The sequence below is a fragment of the Lagopus muta genome, chromosome 9, assembly GCF_023343835.1.
Source record: "Lagopus muta isolate bLagMut1 chromosome 9, bLagMut1 primary, whole genome shotgun sequence".
Taxonomy (NCBI): domain Eukaryota; kingdom Metazoa; phylum Chordata; class Aves; order Galliformes; family Phasianidae; genus Lagopus; species Lagopus muta.
Genome location: NC_064441.1, coordinates 6,098,117 through 6,110,980, shown reverse-complemented (window position 1 = coordinate 6,110,980; position 12,864 = coordinate 6,098,117). Strand labels below are relative to the sequence as shown.

The window sequence follows — 12,864 nt, the reverse complement described above, 5'->3', positions numbered from 1 at the left end:
CCTGCGTAAAGGACATTAGGAAATATACTGAGGAGAAAACCTCACCTGTGATGCACATAATGCAGTTCAGGCCAGTAGACCCATAGTGAGGTCTGGAAAGCTAACTTCTGGTCTTGAGAATGGCCAGAGACCTTTGTAGAACTTCTCCCATTTTTTTGCCTTTTTTTTCTTTTTTTCTTTTTTTTTTTTTTGCAAGAAGGGAATGTGCAGAGCAGAAACACTGGGAAATGGAGAGAGGAGGAAAACCAAACTACAAGGTGGGGGGAAGGAGCAAGCAGCCATGTCCTGGTGTGCTGCTGGGGAGCTAAGTAATTGAAGCTGCTTGCTGTCACGTGCCCCTGTTCTCACAGTGTCCCTTATGGAACACACTGCATGCTGTGCTGCTATAAATCCTTATTATCAGTGTCTTCACAACCAGAAGCTTCCCATTACCCAAAAGAAGGGCGAATCCCCGGAGACATGTTAATGGCATAGAAAACTCCTTCTGTTATCTTAAACCTTGATTAATCAACCTTATTTAGTACATGATAGCGGGATAATTGAAGCTGTCCCCATATTTAAAAAAATGCAGTAAGTACTTTAGCATCTGCAGCTCCATTTCCTTATTAGATCAATATTGATGCTTCCTGGAGAACATTGTGAAATCCCGCGTTTAGGGACAATTCCAGAGCTCTGTATTTTCAGGGCACATTGGCCAGGGGTCCTGGGTGGCAGCAGAGTGGGGCTGTTGCTCCTCACAGTCTGTTCCCACTGCTCATCCACGACCTGCAGCCTCCTGTCATCTGCCCATCATCTCGGAAAATAATGACTGTGGGATGACAATGTAATGGATTGCTCATTAGCGTGGTTCTGTATGTGAAAAGTGCAACCTGTTGGGGGGCTGCTTCTAAAAAATGGTGAATTATTTTTATGCACTGAACGTAATCATGAGCACATCAGGCAGCTGTTATTTCGGAGTTTTTAGAAACAGGCTTTGAATGAAATGCTTAGAGAATACTTAGAGAGGAATTAAGCTTTGAAAATACAAACCAGAGGAAAAGCGTCCTGTTTCCATCCCATTGCTCTTTGTTTCCACTGTAGAATTAAAGGAAAACCAATATGCTTTCCTCTTTTTTCTCATTATCCCTAAGGTCCCTGTGTGAATTGGAATTGCTGGGGCTTTTTCTAATGTTTTCCAATTAACATCCCTTGATAGTGTCTTCAGAGGCTTGAGGAAATGCAATGACAGCACAAGCGTGACCCCATCTTTACAGCTGCTGAACTCTGGCAGGTGATTTTAAGTAGAAAATGCAGATTTTAGGGCCCAAACTGAGGGATCCCCTCCATCTCAGGCAGCTGTAACTGGGTCCAGGAGCATAGCACAGCACCCTAAGGGAAGTGCATCTCCAACTGGGGCTCTCTTATTGGGCATCTCCAATCTGGGGCTTAGTCTGGGGAAAGGAAGCTTAATTTGGGGATAGAACAGCCTTTTCTGGCAACGAACGTCAGCCCTTAATAAACATATTGCTTTTGGCTGTGTGTGTGGGTGCTGGGGTAGGAGGCAGCCAGAGCAGGATGCTGACAGCTCGCCCTGCCTCAGGACTTCATGCTGAGGACAGAAAAGAGCTGCATCACCGCTGCTCACTGCTGCATGATAACTTGAGCCAATTATATGTGCCTCATTTATCTTTTAGATAAGAAGCAGAGAAAAATGGTTTTTCTATTTCCATAATCATGCCACTAACTAGACAAAACGTGGTAATCCATAATGAGCCAGGGAGGGAATTAAGCAGAGAACAGGGCCTTTTGATGACTTGCCAGTTTTCTCAAGCATCATTCATGCAGGTTATTGACATAGGACCAATTTTTCATCCTCGCTTTAACAGGACTTCCACCACTAGAGCTGAAAAATGACAGGCACAAATGTTTGCAGGCACAGCTTTGTCCCTTAATTTAAGATTTCCTCAGATTTACAAGTCCTTAATTGTACCTACAAGTCAGGTACCTAGGAAATAATGCCGTGTACAGACAGGTGCAGATATTGCTTCTGCATGGTGGGAAGCAAGGCTCTGGCTCTGGCCCTGGCTATCCACAGAGCAGATTTTCCTCCTCTCCAGGCACTCCCTCACCAGCAATGACCTGGCAATAAATCTCTGGGCCCCAGCCCCAGGGCAGCACAGGTCCCTGGTGCTGATGGTCCCTATGTGATGCTGGGAGGGGGGATTATAGCAGAGAAACAATGGTGCTGTAAGGTACAAATGCATCCCCCCAGCATTCCCCCTGCAGGGAAATGCGTGAGCATCCTTGTCAAAGCTGATCATTTTTCTTCATTCTTCTCTTTTTCTTCAGCCCAAGTGAAGGCTGGAATGCACAGTGCAGTAAATAAGACAACAGGAAAAGGGGAGCATTTTCTGAAGCTGCAGATTTCCTTACAGAACACACAGGGCGAGCAGACTCAGTTCTTTGCAATTCCTTGCTCGCTGGTCCCATCTCATCCTCGTCAAGAACCCATGTCTTTAAAAATAATGATATTTCTCTCTTAATTCACTTAGCGTCACTCAAACACTAAAGGAACAGTGTCTGGAGATTACAAGAAAGGGATGGGAAAATGGAAAAAGCCTTCTGGGTATGATTTTGTTCTCCAAAGCCTGATCTCCATACCTACACTTTGCTTTGAGGGATAAAATCGCTGCTATTTGGGTGTGCCAATCAACCTGCCGTGGGGCCAGCAGAGATTTACCGCCATCATTTAGCACACCGCTTGTAGATTAAAGGGGCTTGTCCTTTTCACTCTGCCTTATTTACGATTTCCAAATAATAAAGCATTCGGGCAGAAATTATGGCTCTGTGAGGCCATAGATATGTCCATATTCATCCATCTGAGGGATGGAAGTTCATCAGTTTGACTTGAAGCTGAACTGAGGCCAAGCCCACGCTGGACCCAGAGCAGGGTTGGTACCAGCCTTACACCAAGCCCTTGGCTTACAGCCTGAGCCTGGTCCCATCTGTGCTTTGATCTCGGCTCCACAAAACTCAGAAGTTTCATTTTACACAGCAGAAATTGCAAGGAAGCTGCCTGCCAGGAGCAGGGCGAAGTTCACCCAGTGAGGTTGGGCCATCTTCTGTGTTGGTTGTGGGTGTATTCCCACAGCTAGAAATCCATTTCCTTAGACACGGTGTAGCTGTCACAATAAAATAAAGTGCAGTAATAATAATAAATAATAAAATAGAAGAAATAAAATACTATACAATGAAATATAAAATAATTAATGCCACGGGTTAAAAGGGATTAGGTGGATGGAGTCATCTCATTACTCACACAAACACAACAGCAGGAGCCGGAGCCTGAATATGCAAACAGCGCAGAGCCCTAAATATCCTAATGTATTTTAGAGTGGTCATTTCTAATTAGCACTTGAATCCAACGCTCCACTTAGCCTAATTAGAGGCACAACAGAAAGCTGTTTGAGCTCACAGGCATATTGGAGATGCGGGATCTCTGGCATCTCGCTGTCCTTCTCCCCTACGAGGGCACGCACAGCACGTCAGCACCCAGCCCCAGTGCGGGCTGATCCCACGAAGCCGGCGTGCTGAAACTCGCACCGAGCGCTCCGTGAAGATGCTTCAGACGTGAAGCTGGAGGCGGGCGTTGTGTTACCGGGAGCAGTCAGGGCAGACCCACATCTGGGAGACGTTGCAGCGCTGGGGACAGGAGGGTTAAAGCATGGCGCTGCCAGGAGAGACAAAGCAGGCATCGTTCCTGAATCTCGCCTTTTAAAGGTTTTTTTAATGGCTTTTTCAAGGCGAGGCGGGCACACCCCCGCGCATCCCCCAGGCTCCGTGGTGCCCGCCTCGCTGGGAGATGGATTTAGCAAAGCACTGCAAGATCTTGCTGTGAATGAGCAGAGCCAACGCTCCCAGCTCCATGGAAACCCGCACCCCGCTCACAGCTACCACCGAAAGCACAAGCCCTGTTAATATCCAACACTGTGCAGGGACGTGGTAAAACCTAGCAACCCCGCGGCAGCTGTTATGCAATTCTCCATTAATAGCTCAGAGGGATTCAGCATCCTCTTAACATTTGCTCCCCCCTCTGCATTTCTAGATGGGAGTTTTTCGCTTCCCTGCTGCTAAATCTTGAAGTGGGAGGGAACAAAGGGATCACTGTTGCATAATGCAGCCTCACAGCCCTGCGTGTCCCACTGCTTTGGAAGCCCAACAGAAGGCAAAAGAGAGCCATGTGATGGGATCAGATTTATTTATTTTTGCTTCTCCTTTCTTCTATTTTCTAAATTGCCAGCTAAAGGAACTAATTCTTTCCACAGAATCACAGATTCATTATGGTTTGAAAAGACCACTAAGATCACCAAGTAGAACCCCAACCCACCCTCACTGTGCCCACTGCCCTCAGTGCCACATCCCCATGGTTCTGGAACATCTCCAGGGATGGTGACCCCACCGCTCCTGGGCAGCTGTGCCACTGCCTGACCACTCTTTCTGAGAAGGAATGTTTCCTAATATCCAACCTGAACATCTGTTGGTCATTGTGTGTTACAGAGCCATTGAGCACAACGCATCTTCGGGATGACAACCACATCACATGGATCCGAGGGCCTGGAATGAGCAGGATGACACGTTGTGGTCACCCCATTCCTTAAGGCTCTGTGGAGTTTGCTGGCAGGCAGCCTGGGAACGATGCTCTTCAGACACCCATGTGATCTTTACTCAACCAGGTAACTTTTAAGCATTTAGTTTTTCTGTAACAGTCAAAGCAGTTCATGAGCAATGAGGAAAAAGTGTCATTTTCAAACACAGTCATGTCCTCAATAAGGCCAACATGCATCAAATTGAGAGTTGTTTTCAGAATGAGAATTTGTCTCAAAAGCCCAAAAATGGGGAGAAATAGGGAAAGAAGTTCAACAAGTTGGTAACTTCATCTGAACTTCAGAGCTCTGACCACAAAACAATAGAAGAAAGTGACAGAAGACTCACTAACAGCTCGCAGTCCCTGATGGGTGATTAAGAAAGCTTGCTGCAAAGACATGCTAGCATTGCTTCAGCACTCCTAACTGCTTAATCAGGGATCCCAAGCCCTCGTAAATCAAGATCAGAGCTCTGTGGGATTCCTGTTCCCAATGAAGGCAGCTGGAAAGGCAGCCTAAGCCAACAAGTTCCCCAGCCTAATGCTGGGAGTCTGGGGGCAGTGATCATGAGCTGCCCCTTCCATTGCTCAGAAATTAGAAGCAGCCCTCCTGCCCTCACCTGCCTTACAACAAACCCCTGCTCAGCCAGGGAAGTGGCCCATCTTTTGAATACCTGTTTTGCACTTGGTTGTCAAGAGCCTTAAGCAAACTTTGTCATCAGCGATGACATAGGGAACAGAAGCAGTTGCAGGGGAAAATGAAGGGGAAATAAAGCTCTTTAGCACACGGGCAGGAGATGTGTGTTTGAGTAGAGGCAAGGATTTAAAAATAATAATAATTACAAACCAGGGAAAAGCACCTTGCCTCCAGCAGAATACATGCCAAGCAGCTCGATCCAATCAGTTAATGGAAAGGGTTACTTGGTCTGCCCTGCTGCAGTTCTGACATACAGAAAAAACCTTGGGCTTTTCGGTGTTGCGTGTGACTGGCAAAGCAGTTGTGATTTCTGTTACTGCGGTTAATGTTTGGAAATAATCTTTAACTCCTTGTGCAAATGGCTCTTACCCCGTCCTTTCCTGTGAATTTCTCAACCCTGTGTAATTTATCCTCTAACGACTGGCCCATGATTTGTCACCCACATCTCTGCTTTTTGCTCCGTGTTTACGATGGGAGGTGGAAGCTCTGTGTGGCCGGTAAGGATGGAGATGGGCACGATGTGCTTCGTGCTGAAATGGAAATACTGGGACAAAACAAAAGTGGTCAGGCAGCACCTTCCCAGCTGCAGTAATCAGCAGCATTTGATTTTAATACTCCTCAGTGACCCTTTTTTCACCCAGGAATTGTGTAGCTTTTTGAGCTTATTTATACTTCTTTAACATCTTGTGGCAGTCATGGACAGATTACAAAGATTTAATGCATGTGAATAGAGATATAGGCCATTATGTTTGGGTAACACTGAGCAAGACTTTAAGCATACTTTTCCACCTTAACAGGAGAGCAGGCATCAGATGGAATCTGGCTGGACTCCAAAGCAAATTAATGATGCTGATGTTCAGAAAGGAAACACTGCTGTCCTTAAATAGTCAAGCATTGTTCTCAGACTTCCTGCAATAATCTGCGTCTTTTTACCCAAAAAGATTCCTGTCTGTGTGGGTCCAAAGGCGCTGTCAGCTTCTGAGCCTTCCCTGATGTCTGCCTGCTGTGTATTTGCAGTGTCTGTGGTTTTTGTTCTTTTTTTCTTCCTTGAACCATTTTGCTGCTGCACTGTCTGTAGCACTGTGGCACTGGGGGAGTGCAATGGATTTGGGCAGCCAGTCTGGTTGGTCTCAGGGCAGTGCATGGTCTGGAGAAGCGCCTCCCATGATGGTTAGGAAATGATTAAAATAAGTTACCTAGCCCCTGTCCATTTCTACATCTCACTAGGATGGAGAAAATTCAGAACCCAAATTGAATGAGCAATCAGTGTCATGGCCAAAAGTCATTGTCTGGTGCTGGGTGAGCAGTGGAAGCCCTTAGTTCTGACCTGGCATCAGTTTTATCTGCTTAATGTTGCTTTTTGCTGCCTCTAATCATCAAAATACATTGTAGAATTTGGAGTTCAGTCTGACATTTCTTATGGGTTTCCCAATCCACATATCTTATTTAAGTTCTGCTTACAAATATGCAGTGACCTACAAACACTTCAGTAATGGGTTTGAGCCAGGAAGGGGCTGTGCTTTGCTGCAGTGATTATTTATTCATTTAGCAGGGACTGATGGCTCTGCTCAGCTGGGAGCTGTGCATAATTAAAACCACAGTCCCTGCCTCAAGAGGTTTCCAGTCCAAAAGACGAAGCAAAGGCTGTGCCAGAAGAAGTTGTGGGAATCCCACGTGCCTGGATCATATGCTTAAAAAAATGTAATTTTCTGAACAGTGAGCTCATGTGTACACTTCAGAGAGCCAGGCTGCTCGGGGCTGGCAGGTACTGAAGAGAATTTTGTTCATGGGGCTGAAATAGGGCAGGGTCCTCCTAGGAGCCATGGAGACCACATCCTGACCCCCAGCCCTGGGTAGGCTCTGGTGGCTGCAGCAATGCCTGCAGTGTGTGTCTGTTGGCAGGAGCAGCACTGCATTTCTCTGCACACGGAGAAGGGATTGCGTGCCTGAAAGCTCCACTGTTGGTTTTGTGTTGGTTTTTTGTTGGTTTTTTGTTGGTTTTTTTTTTTTCCTAATTATATAATTTGCCTTAATAAAAACTATTGCCTCCCCATACAAATCTTACATCTCTTGAATAGGTTGGCACATTTCCAAATAGAACCAGAAAGTGCTTCTTAAACAGAAGTTTGACCATTATTGTTATTAAAATAGAAAAGGAAATGGAGGCTCGTTCACAACAAAGTGATATTTATTGCTCAGTTTAATTGCTTAATGTAAAGCGCCTGACTGGGGATTGGAGGGGGCTGATTTGCAGGCCCGTCACCCTCCCAGAGCCACGTGTTGTGAAATCACATGTTAAAACTTAAGGTTTGAAATGGCCCTGGCAGATGGGAGCAGAATGAGAGCTGTGCAGCAAAGCCCGAAGTGAGTCTGGGTGATTCTGCTGGGAAACAATCCCTCCTGGAAGCCGCCCGGCATGCTGGAGGAGCAGCCCACAGCCATGCTGGTGGCCAGCAAAGACCCTAAAGTGTGAGCCCAGCTTTCTCAAACCAACACTCATTCCCTGTGAACGTGAGGATTTTCCCTAAGGAAATGCCTTGTTGCCATGCTTGCGGTGCAGGCTGTGCCCAGAGCACGCTGGTTTTTCCTGCTGTAAGCACGCGGCTCTGAGCTATTCCTATAGGCTGCCGTAATCAGCCCTGGTATGCTGAGAGGCATATTTGTCATGTCTCGGCTGGTCTCTCAGAGAAGCAGCCACAGGTCAGGTTAGTTACCGAATTTATGTGTCAAAGGCTGCAGGAATGAACCGACGGCATTTGTTGTATTGTTCCAGACAGCAGCTGGATATTCCCGGCATGCTGAGACCTAGGAGTTCCCCTGCTTTCTGTGGCTGTTTGCAGTCCCTCCTTGTTTGGCTGATGTTGCAGCAATTCAAGCAGAAAAAAGGTGCTATCAGCACAGGGAGAGCCGATGTCTCCCTGTAGGTGACAGCTTCCCCGGGGTGCAGGGAGCTGCAGCTGCACATGGCAGGGGGCAGCCAACAGCTCCAGCCATGAGGTTAGACACTGCTTTGGGGACCTGACCCAAGGGCTGAGCAGCAGCATCCCATCCCCATGCAGGGAGAGATAGGAGCACCGGGTTCCTCTTCCAGTTATAGGAGAGAGGGCATTGCTGTGGACAGGAAGCCATTCCTGATGAAAGCAATATCTGGAGCACAAAGTTCTGCATTGTCTTAAACTCAACAGGAACCCATGGGTCCATGAGCTGTGGGTGAAGAAAGAAAATAAATCCGAACAGGCAAAGGTTGCTATCACAGCGAAATACTGAGGAGCAAGCTATTAGCTTTGTTTTGTTTGGCTTTTTTTGTTTTGTTTTTTTTTTTGCAAGATGAAATATGGGCCATTAGCTGCTGCTGGAAAATGCCTTCCATGCCCTTTGTGCAGCCATGCCTTGCAGAAGGGCTCTCCCTGCACCCAGTGGGGAACGCCCCGTGGCCGGGCTGGGGAAGTTTGAACCTGAACTCGTCTGTTTAGGTTTGACTTTTCCTGCTGGAGTCTCTGGCCTCAGCCCAAACCTCAAAAGTAAACTACAGCCAAATACTTTTGAGGTTGGTAATGAGGCACTGAAGCATTACTGACAAAAGTGAGCCCTGTCCGCAGTGTCCTGACTGTGTGTGGGTCTGGTACATGGGGCTGCAATGTCCTCCTGGGCACGGCCAGGAACGAGCAAAGTTCTTGCTTATTTCACAGCAAAGCAAACACAGCAGGCTTTCTGTTGCATGCCTGTTGCTTGGAGTTAATTGCAAGTGATCACGTCCCTCCACACCCTACATTCCTGCTTGCCAGCATTCTGCAACATGGGACCTTTTTAAGCCCTTCCAGGAGTGTGCAAGCCCCGTGGGCTGCTTAGTGCTGGGCTCCAAGGGACCTGCTAAGGCAGAGAACCAGATCCTATCCTAAGCCAGACCAATTCCCTGTGACCCGCCTTGCTCTTGGATCAGGAGCTGCCCCTGCACTGCTTTCCCTACATTATGACATTGGTGCTGTGTTGGCTTTCTCTGCAGGTGTGGTTTTTTGCACAGTCTTTTAATGAAAAAGAGTGACCCTGTGAATGTGTGGCTCAATAATGGGAGATCCTCAGACTTGTAAAACGTCACTGAGCAAACAGCTGGTGATGCATCTGACACAGTTAGGGAAAGGGTGAACTGCTTTGGTTCCCCCAGTATTGATGGCTAATGCCAATCCAATCTGGAATGATAGGAATAAAATCTGTCTGCAACCTCTGGCTCTTCCAAAAGGGTTTATGTTTTAATTAAATGGAGACCTAGGTGGTTAATCAGCACTAGTACTGATGGTGTGATTAGCAGGAAGTGCAGGATGGAAAACAGAGAGCAGGGCTGGGGACTCAGGGCTGTGGCAAGGGCAGGGGCACCCAGAGAGTCCCCATGACTCCGGGCAGCTCTGGGGCTGTCTGTTTGGGGTGCTGGTAAGGGGGACTCTTTAGCACAGTTACCTTTGTGAGGAGTGGCGTGAGAGGTTGCCAAATCAATTTGAAATGCCTTGTGTTGAAGGGGGGACAAATAAAGCCACCCCAGAAATAAGCTTTTAAAATTGAAAGATCAATGAAGAAACGGCCGCCTGACCACCCCCTCCCCAAGCAAAGCACACACTTTCTTCTGATGACCGCTCAGCCTGCAGCGGTTTTGATGGCAGGAGGCCAGCAGAGCGCTGACAGAGCTGCAGCTTAAGGTGGAGCTGCTCACTGTTCCCTGCTCAGCAGTACCGGCCCCACAGGACTGGTACCAGCAGGAGCCCTGCTGCAGCTGGGGAGGTGTGGTGAGATGTTCCCATTGGAGAATGCCCACATGTAGGGGTTTGCTGGCAGCTCTGTGATTTGGGACCAAGCCCTATGGAAGCTCTGTTCCGTATGGAAGCTCTGCTGGCAAACACTGTGGTTCTGCTGCTTCCTGTAGTACGGCTGTGCTGTGGCACCAACACCCCAAGAGATGCTTGGAGAGGAAGTGTTCACAGCTTTAACATCAAGTGTTTTCTCCAAAACCAAGAGGACATGGGCAGCCCATGCAGAGACCCATCCTCCACTATGCTCACCTGTTACAAAGCCAAGCTTGCCTGGTACAGGTGTTCATAGTCAGCAAACTTTTACTGACACCTCCTCATGAGCCCGTAACTCAGCTGGCACAGTGTATGTGCCTTTTGTAGTCCTTTTGTCACCAAGCGGGAAGGGCAGTTTGTGCATTTCTTCCAAAATCAAACACGTGTGTGCACCAAACATGGAACAGGTGCAGCACTGGGATTGCAAAGGCACTGCCCCTCACAGAGGAGCACCTGGTTAGTACGGTGTTTGCCATGGCTTTGGTGTTATGGGGCCATCAGTATGCCAGTGATTATTTTCATCTCATTGTCCATAATGCCTTGGATGAGAAAGCCGTGCCCACAACGCAAACAGCAGCCCCAACCATCAGCCTTCCAAAGCACGCACCAATTCCCCCACCCCAATTCACTGCCACTTGCCACGCATGCAGAGGGCACTGTCTCCATCTGAATCTCAGTACAAGTCATTTCATATCTCACTGGCTTATAAAGCGGTGTGTGCATTTCAAACCATGCCTTTTGCAGAACCTGCCCTGAAGAGATGCTCTGTGTGCTTTGTCCCAAAGCACCACATGGCACCAGGTGAGCACCACCAGGCAGCTTCACAAAGCCCAACTCCTCTGCGCAGTGCCGTCACTGAGACTGGAGAGCTGCCAGCACAGAACCTATAAATCACCAGCGGTGCCCCATTCCCGGCCCTGACTCACAATTGTATTAAAAAGAAAGAAAACATATTGGTTCTTTTAATTTGCCTTTTGGAGTCGGTGCCTTCAGGCACATTTTCCAGCTTTTCTAAAACACGCAGGCTAGAAGCTTCCTTTCATTTCTCAGTGAAAGCTGAGAGCCTCACTTATTACTCCAAGAGCGGAGCTTTATGAAAAATTCCAAATATCAGAAGATGGGTAATAAAATCACAGGGGCTGGCAAGGCAAAGACTCCAGATAGATCCATAATATCCCTTTTATAATCCTCCAAGAAAAGCATGCACCACTGGGATGCTGCTCTGCCATGAGAGTAACGAATGCAATGAGTTTGGGTGAGCCGAGGCAGACACACTGCTTAGATGGCTGCTCCTTGGCCGGGGCTCAGCTCGCACGGCCGTGGGCTGAGGCAGGAACTGCGTCAGCAGAAACACACGCAGGAGTGGAGCCAGGAGAAAGAGGGGCAAAGGTGGCTGGCACCCACACAGAGATTTTGGCAGTCGTGGTGCCAACACCTGGCGAAGGTGAGCAGGGAGCTGGGAGGTGCCGGGGAGGCCGTGGTTCATCAACCCCTGCAGGGCAGATGTGGAGGCTCAGCCAGCCTGCCAAAGAGGCGGCCTGCTGAAATTACGGGGTATCTGAGAGCATTTCTTGTTCGGTTCCAGCTCATGCAGCTATTAAAGCAGCTCTGTTGACCCACACCAGGCTCCATGATCAGCATCCCACCCAGCCTCAGCACTTCTCCCTGGATGCTCCATGCAGGGGAGCCCAATGGGACCACGGGGAATGAATGTCTTCGCCTACCCATTGCCCACCCCCTGCATGGGCACAGCAATGGCTGCCCTCACCTTCATGGGGAGCATCTCTAGTCACTATTCATGGAAATGGCAAGATAACAACCTCGACTCTTGGTTCCTTTAATGTAATTGGAAATGGAGTTAAGCTGCAACTCTAAGAAGGAAGTCTAAATTAGGTTGCAAAAGAGAAAAGGATATTTGACAGCAGGAGCAGGCACTGGAAATGCAGTCATTGTTTCTACTTATGGGTTTTGAAATGTAAATAATTTAACACCCAGCTAAGCAGAGGAAAATCTGCTATTTTTGGTTTATTCTGAACAAAGACATCTGTGTATTCTAAAACATACAGTTCAGCATTAAAAAAAAAATAACGCAGCAATAATGCTTGTGGGAATACCCTTAGGTATTTAAGACCCAGTGCTGGGGTCTGGCTGCCTGTGCCCTGTGTTACACCAATACCCTCACAGCAACCTCCAGCCTCACTGGGTCATTGCGATAAACCCATAAATAAATGATTTGTATTGGTGAATCCTGGGGATTCCTTACAGATTTCAGCCAAAGGATGAAAGCACAGAAAGAGGCTGGGAAGGCAGCACTCGGGTCTGAGCTGAGCCTGAGCCAAGGCACTTGGAGGACAGCTCTGGGTTGGGTGGGACATGGGGATGTGTGGCTGCCACCAGGCATCAGCTGCATGAGATCACAAGCAGTGCTGAGAACCAGAGATTCAGGCTCTGGTGCCCCTTAGAAATGAGAGCTGATGCATGCACACAGGTGTTGCTCGGGGGCAGGATGCAGCCTCCTCTTTTAGAGACCTTCAGTCAGTTGCTGTGCTGTGGGTAATTAGCACAATTACGCCTGATTTGGTTTGCTGCTCTCTCAGCTCTATCAAACACACTTTTTCTTAATAACTTATTTACAGAAAGGGTTAAATACCTCCACACTGTATAAAAGCACCCCCAGGTGCTCATGCCTTCACAGCTGTGCTGATAGACCTGCT

At 47.9% G+C, this 12,864-nt stretch overlaps 1 protein-coding gene across 4 annotated transcripts in view; it reads left to right on the top strand.

Annotated features, from left to right (window-relative positions):
- Window positions 1-12,864, top strand: part of TBL1XR1 (TBL1X/Y related 1) — a 382,210-nt gene that overhangs the window by 229,119 nt on the left and 140,227 nt on the right. For all 4 annotated transcript variants that reach the window (XM_048954695.1, XM_048954698.1, XM_048954694.1 and 1 more), the window contains one exon: window positions 4,537-4,712. The gene's annotated coding sequence lies outside the window, so the exon portion shown is untranslated. The remainder of the gene's footprint in view (window positions 1-4,536; window positions 4,713-12,864) is intronic.